Genomic DNA, 20,775 nt, shown 5'->3' with positions numbered 1-20,775 from the left:
GCAATCAAAAGAAAAAGGATAATCAGGTTCTGTAAGTCTAAGTGCACCCAAACCAAAAAGAAGAAAAAATGCTAGGTAAGTAGGCTGGGTACGTAGTTTTGAGGTTGCAGAATGTTGATTTGTGATCAATTTTGTGTTTCAAAGTGATATTTTACTTCAGATCACAAGTACAAGGCAGTTTTCATTTGGAGGAGCTCAAGCGAGGCATGTCTAACTCCCCATTCTTCTTATTCCCCAAATCACTCACTAACATTCCATTGAGGACCTTGGGATCTGCCCAACCAGTCCTGTTATCACTTCATTTTTGTAAAAAACTAAGTCAAGCTTTGACTTTCTTCAGTGAAGAGAATCCACATTTCTTGTGTAAAAATCATGTTTCCACATTCCATTCACTTCCTATGTCTAAGTTTCAACTCACAAACTTAGCTTCTCCCCTACACTTCACCTCACAAATTCATATTAACTTCTAACATTATTATGTAAATCTCTATCTATTTCCCCTTCCCCTTACTAAAAGCACTAAATAACTCCCCTATGTACATATTCCCATCCCCTGGCACTATAGCCCTATTATATCAGTCTGGGAAATGCTGAGTTCAATTGGGGCTTAGCATTAGCCTTCCACGTCCTAACCCTGGGATTAACTTAACCTCTGGTTAGGTTAATAACCTATAGCTAATTCCCCACCCATCTAAACTTTACAATTCTGCCCCTCCGCAGTCAAATCCCCAATGTTTAAATGTTTAATATTTTAAATTAAACATTAAATTATCTTTCCCGCCTTAACCCAACCCACAAAAACCCGCATAAATCAAAGTTTTGACCCCCATGGTGCAATATTATTTTATATATACGGGAGGGTCCCGCTCCAAAGCTGCGCTCCACCCCAATCGCCCCGCCAGTCGTCCAATACCCAGCACTCCAGATCCAACGGTGGGCGGGCGTTTTCAGTCCCCGATCTGCCAAAGGTTAACGTCTGGGAGATGGGCAGTTTTCATGCCATACTCCCGCCACGTGTCGCCCTCCCGGCTGTGTCGGGGTCCCCTCTGCCAATACCACCTACGCGGAAAAGCGGTGCGACATGAAACCGGATACCACCTCCACTGAGTGACGTGAGCGCCAAGTCATCAACCTGCGTCGGCCTCCTGCCACCGTGTCCTGTTCCACGTCGCTACCACCGTACTGCCACATCATCACCCTGCCGTACTGGGACCCACCGCTGACGTCATGCTGATGTCATCACCAAAAAGGGCGCAAAGCGCGAAATCTATGGCAACGGATGCCCGGAATGAAAAACCAAGGCAGTTTTCAATCACACATCGCTAAGGGAAATAGGCCAAAATGGAAGCCCTCTCATGGCGCGGCTACCAGCAAGCCCGAAATTCGCAAATTGACAGCAATTTCTTCACGCAAGATTCAGAAAAGGGGAAAAAACAGTTCTTAAAGCAGCAGAGGGACGAACAGCAGCCATAAACGGTCGATGGGACAGTTTAAAGAGTATCAGCGGTGAGAAAAGGCACACACTCAGTGCCAAAGCATATCAAAGAAGCGACAAAGAGTATCAGTTAAATATTTTTTGGAAATCTTTATTTCCCAAAGCAGGTGAACATTGAATGGCCTCCAACAAAGTCAAAGAAAGCGGTGAAAGCCCCTCAAGGCTCTCCGATCACAGTTAAAGCATTTAAAGCCACCGAACAGCAATGGATCAGAGACCAATGCGCAGTTATGGCTAAATGAACAGCACAGAGCCACCGAGGACACCATATTAACTCATTTTGATACAGCTGCCTCCAGCTCAGCTCAAAGATATTTTCCTGCATTAACTTCTGGACAAGATTAGGTTAAAGAAATCATTTTCCTTCAGACCTGTTTAGGTCGGTTGTAATAGATAAATTTTGGATATTTTCCCTATTTATACCACCCTCTGTATTGTTAAAAGGGTTGGTTGGTTGATAATCCTCATGAGAGAATCGCACTGTATATCTGATATGTTTTCTTTAATCAAAGACTGCTGAAAGCTTGGAGAATGGACTGTGTGCTGTGTATTAATGTTTGAACGGTGAATTATGGAATTCTTGTGCTGCAACATGACTCAATAAGTGCCTATTACCTTTGTTTTCATTGATATATACTCATATCATACATGTATCACCATCTAAATAGCAGAAAGAAAGATTAGCTTAGAACTTGTTTAACTGCACTCTATGCTCAATTTCTGTTGTTTCTTTATGTTTTCATCTGAACTGAATTGGTAATGAATATGAATTCCCTGTGGCTCATATTTACCCTAATTCACCCATGTTTGACAGTTATCTAGGGATTCTTTACTGCTCCTAGATAGAGCTCATTCATCTTCCCTCTGTTAAGCTGAATGAGAGATTCTTAATTGCCTCTCATTCCTTAGCCTTCATTCCATTCTTTTAGCTTGAAAGATTGTTTCATGTGCAGCTAGCTTGCTCCATATTTCTCTCTTGTGACCAAAAAAATGCACCAGCAGTCCTACTCCATGCCCAATGGTTTGAAACTCTCATACTATACCTTCCTCTCTTCTTGAAAGCATCAATCATCCCACCAAAATCAAACAAAACCCCAAGAACATCATAACTAGCCTAAAATCATCATCAACAAAGTTAAATCATTAAGAGAGAGCCCTCTCTGATTGCAGGTAGGCTAGGACCTGCAATCCAAAGATTGGTTTGTGGTTACCTCAGCAGTATCCCTTTGAGCTTAACAAGAGGCAACCTGAGTGTTAACATAATGGCGACTCAACTGGGGATATCCTCAGATAATTTCACAAATCAGGTTGGAAAGTTCCACTGGGAAACATGGATTATTGCAATCACTGTTTGTTCCTTAAAACTACAGATGAAGCCTGAATGTCAGCCAGGAAGCCTTTGAAACTGTTCTTGCTCTGCATTTACAGGAGTAAATAAAAGCTACTTCAGTCAATCTTCATGCTAGTTTTAAGCTGCAGATAGTTGTTCCAAAATTTAATCAGTTCCTTGCTAATTCTAAAAAGCATTCCCAGAAAATACCAAAAACAAATTCGGAAGTTGGCTCCCAAAAAGAATTCACGTTATACAAGGTCAAATCCAAACCCAAATCCCCCAGCTGCTTTTGAAAATCCGAACTTAATCCCAAAGATCCTTAGGAAGCAAGAAAAACAAGAAGATTTTGCTGATTCTAGTCCTGAAACAGTTCAGCCAAGCTGTGTTCCAACCCCTGTCTAATTTTTATTTCATTCAAACCCTACTTCCCCTTATTCATCATCCACATCTCAAAGCAATCCTTCCACACCTCCATTCACTGCACATACTCCTATTACCACTGTTATTACCATTGTTCCAGTCGTTCCATTTATCCCTGTTGTTCCACTTATCCCTGTGAATATGGCTAATAGATATGCACCCCTGCAACTACCTGCTAATCCTGGGGCTATGCCTCAGGATTACCAAACTAAAATCACATATTTTGATGGTATTGGTGCTTGCACAGCCCTTCAGCATACCAAGAAGATGCAAGACTATTTTGAGAACTACGAGATAGATGATGATAGTGTGAGAATGAAAATTTTTGTTCAAAGTTTAACAGGTGAAGTAAGAACTTGGTTTAGAGCACTTGCTGCAAATTCCATAGCCAATCCGGATGAGCTTTACCAATCCTTTCTCAACAGATGGGAGAAAAAGAAAGACCCCTTACACATCTTATCTGAGTATGACACCATAAAGAGAGGACCTCAAGAGTCTGTCTTAGACTACTGTGAAAGATTTAATAATGTTTATAATGCAATACCACAGAACCTCAGACCTCCACCTGACCTTGCTTTGTATAAATTCCCTGATGGTTTTGATTCAGATATGGCCTATCAGTTAAGGGAAAGAGCCCCTCAAAGCCTTGCAGACATGCAAAATGTTGCTGTTAGCGTAGAGGCAAACCTAATTGCCAAAAGAAACAGAGCTAGAATGGAGAGAAGTGTTGGGTGTGGAGCCTGATTATCTTCTATATTCAAAGGTATCGCCACATAGGACCCCAGTTCGAAATGGGGGCGGCAACGCCGCCCGTAAAATGTTCGCTGCAAGGGGGGTCCAGGGGGGGCGGCTGCGACCTTTGGGAGCCCCCCCCTGGCGGGGGGTTTCGGGGGCAGCGCCCCCGAAGCTAAAAACAGCTGTAAAATTGCCTTGTAAAAGTATAGTAATTTCTAGTCAATCTGGGCCGTTAATTAGGCGGATGATCTGACGGTAGAACTTATGTTTAGTTTAGGGTTTTTTGCCCTAGAAGGAAACCCCTCTCTTTGTATGAGGGTATTGGATTTGAGGCTGTGAGGTAGATGTGTATTCTGTGAGCGAGAAACAGTGAGGTGAGACTGTGAGAGAAAACAGAGGATATTACAGCGGATTTGCTGTAGGTTGTGTCTCTTCATTTTGCTGGATAATAGAAAGGAAGGACTGGCTGTTCGGGGCGGACGTAGCCCAAACTGGGTGAACCACGTATATCTGTGTCTCTCTTGTTTTGTGCGTTTTCTGTGTTTATATTTCTGCAATATTTTTATGTGTTCCATTGCTCCGTAATATATAATTTTCTAACAAGAAGAACCACCTTCAAGGAAGAACCCTCAGCCTTAGATCAAAAGCTTGATGCTATTATCAGTGGCATGCACAGGCTGGGAGACAGAGTGGAAAGTGTTGAGAGGAAATCATCATGGGAAGGACAATAGTCCAATACCATAAGAAACCCAAATTTCAGGAAAACGCAGAACACAAATGCTGGTAGGTCTAGCCCAGACCATGATATAAGACCCCCTTTTCAAGAAAACTATACAGAAGCATCCACATCTAGTGAGCAAACAGAGGACACTCACATGAACCTGATGGATCTAAAGGGTCAGCATCAAATTTTCCTAACCCAAGAAGACCAAGATGACCATGAGATAAACCAATTTCAGACTAAGTCTAGTGAGCCTTTTGATTTTAAACAAGGCTATGATACTGCTGTGTATGAGGTCCACAAACAATATAAGCTAAGAACTAGGACCATTGATATTCCTGAACCTAGCAAAGCAAAGGAGGGCAAACAGCCCAACAAGATTAAAGGCAAGGCTATTATAACAGAACCAGCTGATATAACTGTCCCAAACCCGCATCAAGTGACTGTAGAGGACATAACAGACATGCAGCCTTCTATTGATCAGCCTTTTCCACCTTCTTCCTCGAAACAGAACTTGAATAGCATTCCAAAAAGCCCTCCTAAAACTGAAAAACCGCAAGCAAACATTTCCCATAACGCTGATAAACAAGAGCAAATCGTTGATACTCCAATGGAAAAAGGGAAGCCTGCCTCTCACAATACTAAAACCCAAGCTGAAAAATCATTTGATTCAGAGGCAGAAATAGGTAAATTGAAGATATTTGTCCCTCTCTCGGAACTTTCCAAACATGATGTGTATAGGCAACAAATTCAAAGATCACTTCAAATGCCAGAGGTTAAGGATGATGTGAATGTTTTAGATGATACCCCTGAACTGTTGTTTGGTCCAGAAGTTAATGGAAAATCAACATATGGATATGTTCTACCCTTTTATGTCAGTTTGCACATACATGACAAAGTCTTACACAATGCTATGTTTGACTCAGGTGCCTCACACAATCTTATGCCCAAATCTGTAATGGAGAAGCTAAACCTTGATGTCACTAGGCCATACAAAGATCTATTCTCCTTTGACTCAAGTCAAGTCAAGTGTTTAGGCCTTATCAAAGACTTGTGTGTCTATTTAGTCCAATTTCCCAACAAGACAATCCTCATGGATGTGGTGGTTGCTGACATTCCACCAAAGTATGGCATGCTCTTATCAAGGTCATGGGGAGCAAAACTCCAAGGATCTCTTCAATTAGACCTCTCCTATGCCACTATTTCAGTCTTTGGGCAACCAAAGAGACTGTATAGGGAAACACTAATGAAATATGTGGTAAGTAGTGAGGAAAAGCCCCAAAACTTTCCTATTTACTCAATCCATTCTGATATGGATTCTTTTATTTTGTTTAATGATGAAACAAGTTCTCCAACTGATGATAAGCCTTTGTCTTTAGAACAAGAAACATGCATAAATGAGGAATCAGTTGCCCATACCCAAGAAACTATCAAAACAACCAATGCAACCAGCATACTAGAAGAACCTCCCCAAACAAAAATTTCAAATCTGCCCAATCCTAAAATGGCTGAAACTCTTAGTACTAACCACAAGCAAGAAATCATATGGTATTTAGAGTTTGATGGCTCTGTTAACAAGTTAGTAGCAGAGGCAGGTGTCTGGATTTACAATACACATAACAATCATGCAGAAGGCCATGCCTACAGACTAAACTTCAAATGCACCAACAACATGGTAGAATATGAGGCTCTCCTTTTAGGCCTTAAACTGCTCAGAGCTCTAAGAGCTGCAAAAGTGTCTATTCTAGGTGACTCCGATTTAATAATCCAAAAAATGAAAGGTAACTTTGTTACTAATGACAATAGAATGAGGGCCTACAGGACTGCTGCCTCCAATATACTCAATGCATTCACTAAATCCAAGCTTGCCAAGATTTCAAGAAATCATAACATTCGTGCACACAGCCTAGCCACTTTTGCTAGTACATGCAAGCTTCCCTTTGAGCCAAATCACCACTTTACTTCTGATATAAAGCACAGGCCTGCAGTCCCTAACAATGTCAAAGACTGGCAAGTGTTCGAAAATGATGCCCAGATTAACAATTTCCTCACTCTTGAGCATGAGTTTTCAAATATTAACATTGACATGGATGCTATGACGGATAAACAACAGCAAACAAATGAAAATCAGCAGGCTGTAACAGTTGTAACAGCCAAACAAATCTTAAACCCAACTGTTTTTGACAAAACAAACATAGAAGAGCTGAAACAATGCATTTGGAGAAAATAGCCAAAACAGAGGCCGAGATCATTGACTTAAAGGATAACTTTTTGCCTGCTGGCCTAACTCCATTAGAAGATATGTTTGATGCAAATGATGTCTCCAAAAAACCAAAAATGCAACCATTGAACGCTGCTATAGAAGAACACAACATTGGGACAGCAGACAAGCCTAAAATGATCAAACTATCTCAATCTTTGCCACCCGATCAAAAGCCCAAATATGTTGATTTGTTCAAAGAATTTCAAGATGTATTTGCTTGGAGTTATGAGGACTTGAAGTCCTATGACACCTCAGTGATCCAACACACCATTCCCTTAAAACCAAACCAAAAGCCCTTCAAACAAAAACTTAGAAGAATCAATCCTATGCTTCTTCCTTTAATTGAGAAGGAAGTAAAGAGAATGTTTGAAGCAGGTATCATAGCACCCATCAGATTTTCTGAATGGGTATCCAATCTTGTTCCCACAAGAAAGAAGATAGGTGAGATTAGGCTATGTGTAGCCCTAAGAAATTTAAACCAAGTCTCCCTAAAAGACCACTACCCATTGCCAAAAATGGACCACATCCTACAAAGAGTAGTGGGGTCATCTAGAATCTCTTTGCTAGATGGCTTTTCAGGTTTTAATCAAATACTTGTTCACCCGGATGACCAAGACAAGACAGCCTTTACCACACCGTGGGGAACATTTAAATATGTGAAGATGCCATTCGGACTTAAAAACGTTGGTGCCACCTTTCAAAGGGTAATGGATATTGCATTTGCCCAGGAAATACATGATTTCCTAGTTGTCTATCTCGATGACTTGACCCCTTTCTCCAAATCTGATCAAGAGCACCTCAAACACCTAAGACAAATATTCATGACATGTAGGAAATATGGCATTTCCTTGAACCCCAAGAAGTCTCTCTTTGGCCTTGAAGAAGGCAAACTTCTTAGCCATATCATATCAAAAGATGGGATTAGAATTGATCCTGAAAGAATCCAAGCCATCCTCCAAATCCCATATCTAAGAAACATAAAAGAGTTGCAAGCATTCCTTGGAAAGATCAATTTCCTAAGGAGATTTATCCCAAATCTAGCCGAGCTGATAAGACTATTAAGCAACATGCTAAAGAAGGATGCCAAGGTAAAATGGTCCCTTGAAACCAAGCAAGCCTTTGAGGGCATAAAATCTGCCCTAACCCAGCCCCTGTCCTCACCAGTCCGCAATTTGACAGAGATTTTATCATTTTTTCTTTTGCATCTGATCACACCATAGCTACTGTCCTTTTGCAAAAGGATGACAAGGGAAATGAAAAGCCAATTGCATTTTTCAGCTGAGCCTTGAGAGATGCCCCTTTGAAGTACCAAATCATGGAGAAGCAGGCCTATGCCCTGGTTAAAGCAATCAAATATTTCCGAGTTTATCTTTTATATTCACATGTGATTGCCTATGTCCCAAATGTTGTTGTAAAAGACATATTAACCCAAGAGGGCTTAGAAGGCAAAAGAGGCAAGTGGATTGCTAACATTCTTGAGTATGACATAGAAATAAAACCAACCAAGCTGATAAAGGGACAAGGTTTAGCCAAACTGATGTCCGAAACAAACTTTCAAGCCTTAGACATTAACCAACTAGACAATGAACAGGAACTGGCGACTCCACAAATCAGTGAAACCTTTTTGCAATCCCCATGGTATGCTGATATATGCTTTGTATTGTTAAACCTGTTTGCTCCCCCAGGATTGTCCAGAACCAAGAAAAGATTTTTAAAAATGAAGGCTTTAAAGTTTTGTGTCTTAGATGGTGCATTATTTTGGAAAAATCATGAAGGCATATTGCTTAATTGTTTAACCATGAATGAAACTAACAATGTCATGAAAGAATTCCATGCAGGGGACTGTGGAGGACATCTATATTGGAAGTCCACTGCTGATAAAATTTTAAGGGCTGGTTTCTATTGGCCCTCTCTTTTTGCAGATGTAAAGAAGTTTGCCATTTCATGTCACAAATGCCAAATCTTTGAGGGCAAAAGAAAGTTGTTGCCCTTGCCTCTTAAACCCATCTCAACCGAGAAGCCTTTTCAACAATGGGGTCTTGACTTCATTGGAGAAATCCATCCCTCCTCCTCAGGCCAGCACAAGTGGATTCTAACAGCCACTGACTATTTCACTAAGTGGGTTGAAGCCATCCCATGTAGGCAAGCCAATGACACCATCATTATCCAATTCCTTGAGTGCAATATCCTTTCTAGATTTGGCTGCCCTGAGAAGATCATTACTGACAATGCCGTTGCCTTCAAATCCAAAAAGATGATCAATTTTTGCCATAAATTTCACATTACCTTGGGCCACTCTACAGCCTATTACCCTCAAGGTAATGGCTTGGCCGAATCATCCAACAAAAGCCTCATCAACATCATAAAGAAAGTGCTAGAAGAAAACAAGAAGAACTGGCACAAAAAGCTGGTAAATGCCCTATGGGCAGATAGATTGTCAACCAAGAGATCCATTGGGATGAGCCCTTATGAGCTAGTATATGGCATGGAGGCCAGATTTCCTTCATCCTTGGGCATCCCTACTATCAAACTGCTACAGGAGATTCAGGCTGAACCAAATGACATTCAACGAAGAATCAATCAGACCATTCATCTTCAGCAAACAAGAGAACAGGTCTATGACAGAGCCCAAACTTTGCAAGAGAAGCTCAAAAGGATGTTCGATAAGAGAGCTAAGGCTGAGGATTTCTACATTGGCGACAAAGTTCTAAGGTGGGACTCATAAAGAGAAGACAAGGGCAAACATGCAAAGTTTGATTTTTTATGGAAAGGGCCATTCGTTATTTCTGTTGTTCAGGGAAATAACACATATTTCCTCAAATCTGTAGAGGGTAGCACTGCTGAAGAGGGCCCTGTTAATGGCCGAATGTTAAAACATTACCATGATCCCTTTTAAGATATACAATGCAGCTCTGTATATATCTCCTTGTACATAAATATTTGTATATATCAACATTTTGTTTTTATTTTTTGTATAAGCAGTCCGATTGCTAGAGGAGCAGCACCAAATTTTGTGAAGACACAACCAATGCAAGTACCCCATTTTTAAAGCTCTGTCTCTGCATTAATCTCAGCAAAACAGCAAGAGTAGCGCTGTCATATCACAACAATTCATGGTAAAAAGAAACTGTTTGCAGCTTGCAGTTTTTATTTAAAAAGTATCAATAAGAGAGGAGCATTTTTTAGTTTCACATCAGCAACTGTTTCTAGACCAAGGCTAAGGGGAAATACATTAGTTTGATCCATGTTTTGGATCTGTTACAAAGGCAATGCTCAGGCAACACTGTATATGATATAAAGCACACAGAAGAAAGCAGGCGATGCTATATAGTTCACAAGTAATTCAGTTGAGGAGAGTGCTGTTCAGATCTCAAAATCCCAGTCATTTAGCAGCCAGCAAAGAAATTTTTCAGTCTTCAGCAACAATAGAAGATCAAGGCAGTCTGACCTGTTGTTCTTGGCTTTTCACAAGGAAAAGCCATCCCCAAGTGGAGCCACTGTTAGCCTCCTACCGCAACAGGTGTTCATATTTCATGATTGACAGTTGAGAGTGCCAAATATGTCATCTTTTCATGCTGCAAGGTTCCATATTTCCTTAAGAGGCCAAAGAAGAGGCCATGAAAGTGTGCTAGTCTAAATGCCACTGCTGTATTCCAATTTTGATGAGTTATTCCATTTTTGAAGAGTTTATTCAGTTAAGGGAAGGCCAAACAGCTTAATCTTGGCCTCCCTAGGTTTCAATTTCTTGCTTTAGAATATAGAGAATGAATATCTGTCCAAACTGTTTAATCTTGGCATATCTGTAGATAGGTAGAGAATCTTGGGCGCTCAACAGCTTAATCTGAGCCCCGACAGAAATAAGGATTGGTTTAGATAGGAGGGCAGTCAAAAGAAAAAGGATAATCAGGGTCTGCAAGTCTAAGTGCACCCAAACCAAAAAGAAGAAAAAATGCTAGGTAAGTAGGCTGGGTACGTAGTTTTGAGGTTGCAGAATGTTGATTTGTGATCAATTTTGTGTTTCAAAGTGATATTTTACTTTAGATCACAAGTATAAGGCAATTTTCAATTGGAGGAGCTCAAGCGAGGCATGTCTAACTCCCCATTCTTCTTATTCCCCAAATCACTCACTAACATCCCATTGAGGACCTTGGGATCTGCCCAACCAGTCCTGTTATCACTTCATTTTTGTAAAAAACTAAGTCAAGCTTTGACTTTCTTCAGTGAAGAGAAGCCACATTTCTTGTGTAAAAATCATGTTTCCACATTCCATTCACTTCCTATGTCTAAGTTTCAACTCACAAACTTAGCTTCTCCCCTACACTTCACCTCACAAATTCATATTAACTTCTAACATTATTATGTAAATCCCTATCTATTTCCCCTTCCCCTTACTAAAAGCACTAAATAGCTCCCCTATGTACATATTCCCATCCCCTGGCACTATAGCCCTATTATATCAGTCTGGGAAATGCTGAGTTCATTTGGGGCTTAGCATTAGCCTTCCGCGTCCTAACCCTGGGATTAACTTAACCTCTGGTTAGGTTAATAACCTATAGCTAATTCCCCACCCATCTAAACTTTACAATTCTGCCCCTCCGCAGTCAAATCCCCAATGTTTAAATGTTTAATATTTTAAATTAAACATTAAATTATCTTTCCCGCATTAACCCAACCCACAAAAACCCGCATAAATCAAAGTTTTGACCCCCATGGTGCAATATTATTTTATATATACGGGAGGGTCCCGCTCCAAAGCTGCGCTCCACCCCAATCGGCCCGCCAGTCGTCCGATCCCTAGCACTCCAGATCCAACGGTGGGCGGGCGTTTTCAGTCCCCGATCTGCCGAAGGTTAACGTCCGGGAGATGGGCAGTTTTCATGTCGTACTCCCGCCACGTGTCACCCTCTCGGCTGTGTCGGGGCTCCCTCTGCCAATACCACCTATGCGGAAAAGCGATGCGACATGAAACTGGATACCACCTCCGTCGAGTGACGTCAGCGCCAAGTCATCAACCTGCGTCAGCCTCCTACCACCATGTCCTGTGCCACGTCGCTGCCACCATACTACCATGTCATCACCTTGTCGTACTGGGACCCACTGCTGACGTCATGCTGATGTCATCACCAAAAAGGGCGCGAAGCACGAAATATGCGGCAACGGATGCCCGGAATGAAAAATCGAGGTAGTTTTCGATCGTGCATCGCTAAGGGAAATAGGCCAAAATGGAAGCCCTCTCATGGCGCGGCTACCAGTAAGCCCGAAATTCGCAAATTGACAGCAATTTCTTCACGCAAGATTCAGAAAAGGGGAAAAAACAGTTCTTAAAGCAGCAGAGGGACGAACAGCAGCCATAAAAGGTCGATGGGACAGTTTAAAGAGTATCAGTGGTGAGAAAAGGCACACACTTAGTGCCAAAGCATATCAAAGAAGCGGCAAAGAGTATCAGTTAAATATTTTTTGGAAATCTTTATTTCCCAAAGCAGGTGAACATTGAATGGCCTCCAACAAAGTCAAAGAAAGAGGTGAAAGCCCCTCAAGGCTCTCCGATCACAGTTAAAGCATTTAAAGCCACCAAACAGCAATGGATCAGAGACCAATGCGCAGTTATGGCTAAATGAACAGCACAGAGCCACCGAGGACACCATATTAACTCATTTTGATACAGCTGCCTCCAGCTCAGCTCAAAGATATTTTCCTGCATTAACTTCTGGACAAGATTAGGTTAAAGAAATCATTTTCCTTCAGACCTGTTTAGGTCGGTTGTAATAGATAAATTTTGGATATTTTCCCTATTTATACCACCCTTGGTATTGTTAAAAGGGTTGTTTGGTTGATAATCCTCATGAGAGAATCGCACTGTATATCTGATATGTTTTCTTTAATCAAAGACTGCTGAAAGCTTGGAGAATGGACTGTGTGCTGTGTATTAATGTTTGAACGGTGAATTATGGAATTCTTGTGCTGCAACATGACTCAATAAGTGCCTCTTACCTCTGTTTTCGTTGATATATGCTCATATCATACATGTATCACCATCTAAATAGCATAAAGAAAGATTAGCTTAGAACTTGTTTAACTGCACTCTATGCTCAATTTCTACTGTTTCTTTATGTTTTCATTTGAACTGAGTTGGTAATGAATATGAATTCCCTGTGGCTCATATTTACCTAATTCACCCATGTTTGACAGTTATCTAGGGATTCTTTACTGCTCCTAGATAGAGCTCATTCATCTTCCCTCTATTAAGCTGAATGAGAGATTCTTAATTGCCTCTCATTCCTTAGCCTTCATTCCATTCTTTTAGCTTGAAATATTGTTTCATGTGCAGCTAGCTTGCTCCATATTTCTCTCTTATGACCAAGAAAATGCACCAGCAGTCCTACTCCTTGACTCCACGCCCAATGGTTTGAAACTCTCATACTATACCTGCCTCTCTTCTTGAAAGCATCAATCATCCCACCAAAATCAAACAAAACCCCAAGAACATCATAACTAGCCTAAAATCATCATCAACAAATTTAAATCATTAAGAGAGAGCCCTCTCTGATTGCAGGTAGGCTAGGACCTGCAATCCAAATATTGGTTTGTGGTTACCTCAGTCGTATCCCTTTGAGCTGACCAAGGGACAACCTGAGTGTTAACACACGTTTTCCCCTCCTTCGAGTGGTGGGTTTGCTCATCCTTTGAGCCATATATCTCTAAGGGTTGGCTACTGTTATCTTCGAGACTTCCCAACATTCCCCTGCTTCTCCTCAATCTGGCGGACTGTCTGCGTTTCTGCGGTCTAATTGATGCGCAGGTGGTTCTTTTTATTTTCGAGGCTGGTAAGGCCAATCCCCCGTCTATTGAGAACACCAATTCTTCCCAACTAATCTGCTGCTGAGCAAGACTATAACTGACTATTAGCCGAATTAAGCCATGATGACTTACTACCATCTCTGTATGACGAGATTTCCTTATGCTCCAAGCAGCATCATGCAATAAAAAATTTAAATATGCGGGAAAATTTACAGCACATTTTTGTTTTAATACTGCTAATAATTTGAGATGGCGTGGTCTTACCACATCCTTTCTCCCATCGCATGTGATGTAGCTTTGCACTATTCTGGCTAATTCTACCCAAGGTTCTCCCAGGGTTGCAGGCAGGACTCCTTTTCCTTTGATGGTAAGGTTCTGTCCTTCATCCCGAAAGATAGCTATGGCCTCCTGAAGTCTCACTTTTTTCTGGGTCCATATTGGTCCAACAGCTGGTAGTCCCGATACTTCAGCAATTACCACATCTGTTACTGTTATTTGCCTCCCCCTCACCATGGAACGATCTTCCTGCAAATTCTGCAGAAATTCGATGGCCACCATTTCATGAGACTGTTGTAGTCGGTTAAGGTAGGTAATCCATCCTGCTCTCACTAGAATTTCATGTGTAGCGTCGGAGATTATTAGCACCTGTGGTTCGCTGCGTATTGATCTGCCTCCCATTTTGTTCAAGCTTAGCACACTGTTAATTTTTATAGAGCAAAAACACAGAAATGACAATGGAACAACAAGCTGTGCATATTGGGAAATATCAATACCGTTAAACTTGTTATTTTCGAGTTCTGATGGAGTCATAGTACCTCCAAATAGGGAGTTGACACGTATGCTGGTGTATTCTGGAGGTCACCCACGCCCCCCTAAAATATGATAGGTCATCCTTGACCGGCAAATGGAGGAGCAGCATGCTGGACGGCAGTCGTACAGTAAAAAGAAAGGAACGGCGTATATATCCATGACATGATTACAAAAAGCAGCGGATTACTGAAATCAAGGCTTATGATGAAAATCGCGAATAGATATGGAAATGCTATGAAATGATGCGAAAAATAGGTGAGAGGACAGCCGACGTAAGTAAAAATGCTTATGCAGTCATTATCCACTTTAACCCTTATGATTGATTTTTAAACGATATTTCATGCGTAAGAGGTTCGAAAGGGTTATATAACATAATCTCATTTGAAATCAAGATAAATATATAATAAAAGGGTTTATAATGACTATTGATGTATGAAAAGTATGACTTCAATACCATCAGCAAAGCTCTGTTGCCCACAGGTGTTCATAACCTTGACAAAGTTGCTTTTTTCACCCTTGGAACCATAATCCTTTATGTATGCCTAGGAAAGTGCTTTGTGATGCCAGAATGGAGGCCATTGTGCTAGCTTGGTAACCAAATGAATCACAATGCCATTCACCAGGAAGGAGTGAAAGGTGGGCAGGCCGGCTCATGATGAGACCTCCTGTTCCAAGGACTCTTTTATTTTTCTAATATGCCTCTTGGATCATATCCCTGGTGTGGTGGCCATAGTGGGAATGCCACTTCACTGCTTCCTTATGATCATGGTAGGCTGGCTCTTGATGAGACCCCCTATCCTTCATCTGAAAAATCATGTTAGTAATCATATAGATATATATTTTTTTCTTTTTTTTTTTTTTTTCTTTTATATAGAACTTTTCCTATTTATATACAAAGGATGGCTCAACACTCCTTAAGAGTAGGGATGGTGGAAGAAGTCTGAAAATCTCAATAGAGGAAAATATGCCCTTATTCTTATTCAATAATAATGATCAAAGAGAATTATGAAGATTAGGGAAGAACCAACATGATAAAAATAATCAATCAAATTAGTTTTAGTGAAGATAAAGACAACAAAGTGATATAAATAGTTGTGTCCATTCCCTCTTTTTTTTATCGATACAAAGAGATTTCTCTAAAGATAACAATTTTTCTTTGGTTTTTTGATTTCAGTATCCTCTAGCTTTTGTGTTCTTGCATAAATGTATACCTGTGCCTTAAAGGGATCATGAACAATGAACCATCATTCACAAAAATCCTCTAAATGATGTTCTTTAAGAAATACACACACACAAAAAAATGCACTCAAAAAGTGTTGTTCCTTAGATGGAACAACTGTTGTTCCTTAAGAGGAACAACAAAAAGAACATCTGCACGCAAAACCATGGTTCCTTTAAGAGGAACAACAAAAAAAAGAAAAAGATACACTCGAAACTGTTGTTCCTTAAGAGGAACAGCAGTTGTTCCTTAAACGGAACAGTAAATAAAGAAAGCACGAAATAAAATGTCGATCCTCCGGCGAAACAGCCTAAGATCATCCGAAATCGAAACTGTTGTTCCTTCGGAAGGAACAGAAGAAAGTAAAAATGTGAAGGAGGGTTGTTCCTTTAAAAGGAACAACAAAACAATCTGGTGGAAGTGTTGTCCCTTTAAGAGGAACAGCAAAAACAATCGAGCGGAAGTGTTGTTCCTTTAATAGGAACAACAAAAACAATCTGGCGGAAGTGTTGTTCCTTTAAGAGGAACAGCAAAAACAACTTGGCGGAAGTGTTGTTCCTTTAAGAGGAACAACAAAAACAATCTAGCGGAAGTGTTTTTCCTTTAAGAGGAACAACAAAAACAATCTGCCGGAAGTGTTGTTCCTTTAAGAGGAACAGCAAAAACAATCTGGTGGAAGTGTTGTTCCTTTAAGAGGAAGAACAAAAAAAATGCAAGCGGAAGTGTTGTTCCTTACGAGGAATAGTTGTTGTTCCTTAAGAGGAGTGGCAGTTGTTCCTTTAGAAAGGAACAACAAAAATAAGCATACGGAAGTGTTGTTCCTTTGAAAGGAACAATAGTTGTTCCATTAAAAGGAACAACAAAAAATAAACACACAGAAGTGTTGTTCCTTTGAAAGGAACAACAAAAAACAAACATGCAGAAGTGCTGCTCCTTTGAAAGGAACAACAAAAAACAAAAGTGCGGAAATGTTGTTCCTTCAGAGGAACAACAGCTGTTCCTTTGAAAGGAACAACAAAAATTGTGAAATACGCAGAAATGTTGTTCTTTAAAGAGGAACGGCTGTTGTTCCTTTAGAAAGGAGCGGTAGCTATTCCTTTAAAAGGAACAGCAAACAAATGTAAGTGCTCAAAATTGTTGTTCCTTAAGAGGAACGGTTGCTGTTCCTTAAGAGGAACAACACGAAAAATACAGGCACGCAAGATTGTTGTTCCTTAAGAGGAACAACAGTAACAATCTGTACACAAAAAAAACAGTTTATACAAGCAAAATTCAAAGAAAAAGAGTTATATACAAAATTAAAAAACAAAAGAGTTATTCAGTGAACTTCTGCTAAGGAGGGGTTATCTTCCTCAACAAGAATATGCATAGTGGAATCTTCCCGTAATTGCTGGTAAAAGGATTCCCGAGTGAGCGGTTTATGGTAAAGTCGCACTCGATGACCATTTGCTTTGAACGAATGTCCAGATCCATCAATGGTAGTCAATGTAATGGTGCCATTGTCATGCACTTTCTGTATCTCATAAGGTCCAAGCCATCGTGTCTAGAGTTTTCCTAGGAAATCCTAAAACCTGGAATCGTATAGGATTGCCCAATATCCTGCGTGGAAGATTTTATTTTTGATAAGGGCGTCGTGCCATTTTGCTCTCTGCTGTTGAATTAATGCAGTGTGTTGAAGAGACGAGAACCTAATTTCATCTAGCTCGTTGATTTGTTGTAATCTGCTAGTCTGGGCCTCATTTAAATTCAGACCAATCTCCAGTGATGTTCTTAATGTTTGTATTTCAAACTCTATTGGAAAGATGGGTTCTTTTCCAAATACTAGCTGATATGGTGAATGGTCGGTGGTATTTCTCCATGTTGTTCGGTATGCCCACAAGGCCTCCAGCAATCTTGAAGCCCAATCACACCTGTGTGATGCAACGGTTTTTGTCAATATTGCCTCTATCACTTTATTCGTGCTCTCTACTTAGCCATTTGCCTGTGGGTGATACGGAGTGGTAATTTTGTGTTGAATGTGATAATTTTTACTGTTGCAGTGATTTTATTACCTACAAACTACGGTCCTTCGTCCGTGATTATGTCCCTCAGGAGGCCATATCGCACAAATATTTGGAAAAGGAAATGTATTACAAAATCCTCTGTAGCTCTTGGAAGTGCCTCTGCTTCAACCCATTTGGTAACATACTCTGTTGCTACTAGAATATATGTTTTCTGATTTGATTATGGGTTAATTGAACCAACAAAATCGAGTGCCCAATGCTCAAATGGTTCTATTACTAAATGTGGATTTAAAGGCATTTCTTCGGACTGTCCAGGGCGTCCTGCTCTTTGGCAACTATCACAGGCTTGAACAAATTTCTTAGCATCTTTAAAGATTGTAGGCCAGTAATAGTCTGTTTGCAAATCCTTGTGACCAGTCCTGAGATCTGTGAAATGTCCGCCACACAGTCCGTCATGACAAGCTTTCAGAATGTCAAATATTTCGTCTTCGAGGACGCATCTTTTGATGTGCATATCTGCCCCTGTATGAAATAGGTAGCCCCCAATCCAAGAAAATTGGGTACTACGTTGCACTATCTGTTTTCGTTCATTGGGCGTTAGATGCTTGGGTAATTTACCTACTACTAAATAATTTGCAACATCAGCATACCAGGGTGTCCTGACAGTAACAGCAAACAAATGTTCATCTGGGAATTGATCTTCGACTGCTGCTGCGTCCATTGGCTTCAGCATTCGTGAGAGAAAATTAGATATAGGATTCTCTTTCCCAGGTCGATCTTTTATTGTGATGTCAAATTCCTACAATAAAATCAACCATTTTGTTACTCTACTATTTGTAACAGGTTTATTTGATAAATATTTTATGGCAGAGTAATCTGTATATAAAACAACATGATATCCAGTGATATAATGCCTAAATTTATTTACAGCATGTATTACAGCTAAAAACTCTTTTTCAGTTACAGTGTAGTTTAGTTCAGCAGGAGATAAATTCTTGCTAATATAATAAATTGCATATGGCTTTTTATCTTCTTCCTGCCCAAGGACTGCTCCAATAGCTGTGTCTGAAGCATCAGATGAAATTTGAAATGGCAGATCCCAATTTGGGCCTCTGAGCACTGGGGCTGTTGACACAAGCTTTTTCAGATCCTCAAAAGCACGGTCGCATTTATCTGTCCAAATAAAATCAACATTCCATGTCAGTGCATATAGAGGTGCAACTATTTGAGAAAAATGCTCTATGAATCTCCTATAATAACTAGAAAATCCTAGAAAATTGCGTACCTCTGTTTGTGTGGTAGGAGTAGGTATTAACAAAATTATTTGAATTTTGGCCGGATCTACCTGTATTCTAGCTGCTGAGATATAATGACCTAGGATGAGTCCCTCGGTCATCATCATATAGCACTTTTCATGGCTCAAACAGAGCCTGGTGGCAATATATCTTTGCAGCACCTTTTCCAATGTGTCTAGCACTAGCTCAAAATCATCTCCATATGGTGCGAAATCATCCATATATACTTCGAGCCCTTCATTTATTAAATCTGAAAAGATGCTGAGGATGGCCCTCTAAAATGTGGCAAGGGCATTACATAGGCCAATGGGTAGGACTCTGTAAGCAAATGTTCCCCAAGTACAGGTAAAAGTAGTTTTATCCTGGTCTTCAGGGGTAATCTGAATCTGATTATATCCACTGAAGCCATCCAAGAAAGAAAAGAATTTCTTTCCTGCTAATGTATCTAATACCTGATCAATGAATGGAAGGGGAAAGTGGTATTTTTGGGTTGCTTTGTTTAATTCTCTGTAGTCTACACAAATCCTCCACTTTCCATTCTTCTTTGGCACCACTACTAGTGGAGAGACCCACTTGCTGTCAGATATTGGGTAAATAAAGTTTACATCCAAAAGTTTTTGTAATTCAGCTTTCACAATATCCTTAAGATGAGGGTTGAGTCTCCGTTGGGGTTGGCGAACGGGTCTAGCATCCTTTTCTGTATAAATGTGGTGTGTACACAGCTGGGGATCAATTCCTTTCATGTCTGGATAGTCCCATGCAAAAGCTTCCTTGTATTTTCTCAGTAGTTGGACCAGCTTTTCTTCTTGTTCAGGAGTCAGGTTTTTGTTAATGTTCAAGGTTTTTCCTAGCTCAATCTCTATAGTTTTGTTGTTTGAAACAGAGGTAGTAGGTATTGATTGATCATGGGTGTCTTTGAGGGGATCTTCTTCTAGTTCATTGTCAAATGCTGCCTCTATCATGTGACATTGGAAATGGGATCTGGTTTCTGGTTGGTTAATGAAACTGTTAATGATGTCATCCTCTGTTTGGTCTTTAAAATCGAGGGCATCTTCTATGGTTAATGGTGATCTAATGTTTTCAGTCAAGTATGATACAGGTTGTTTCTTTGTTTTGATGATTGTTAAACTTGGCTGGGCTGGAGGGTATAAGGCTAAATTCTTGATATTACTCCCTCTTGCTATGGTCATGTTGCCTTGTCGGCAGCCAATGTAAGCATCAGCAGTTGCTAGCCAAGGTCTACCTAAGATTAAAGAGTGTCCATCTAGCCGGTTTTTGGGATTAATGATCAGAAAGTCGACAAGGTATTCCCAGGAGTCTACAGATACCATTACATCATGTAATGTACCTTCTGGCCTGACTACCAATCGGTCAACCAATTCCAATAAGGTTGTGGTTGGATCTAATGATGTAATACCAAGCTTTTAGCAAGTGGTGGTTGTTAGGATATTAATTGCCACTCCTAAGTCAACCAAGGCATTTGGAATGAGTGTCCATTTATTTGCACCATAACTATAGGATTCCCTGGGTCCTCATATTTTACAGGTGCCTCTCTTCCTGATAGTAAGTCAGATAGGGTGCTGACTACTTGGACAGTTGGGTTAGTTGTTATTCTCCTCTTTGGCTTCTTTATACACAATTCCTTGATGGTTTTTGCATAGATTGGGATATCTTGGATTGCTT

This window comes from Pinus tabuliformis, chromosome 3_1 (assembly GCF_031772625.1).
Source record: "Pinus tabuliformis cultivar Carrire ecotype Pingquan chromosome 3_1, CPIR1, whole genome shotgun sequence".
In the NCBI taxonomy this organism is placed as follows: domain Eukaryota; kingdom Viridiplantae; phylum Streptophyta; class Pinopsida; order Pinales; family Pinaceae; genus Pinus; species Pinus tabuliformis.
The sequence above is the reverse complement of the archived record's forward strand: the minus strand, read 5'-3'. Positions refer to the sequence as shown.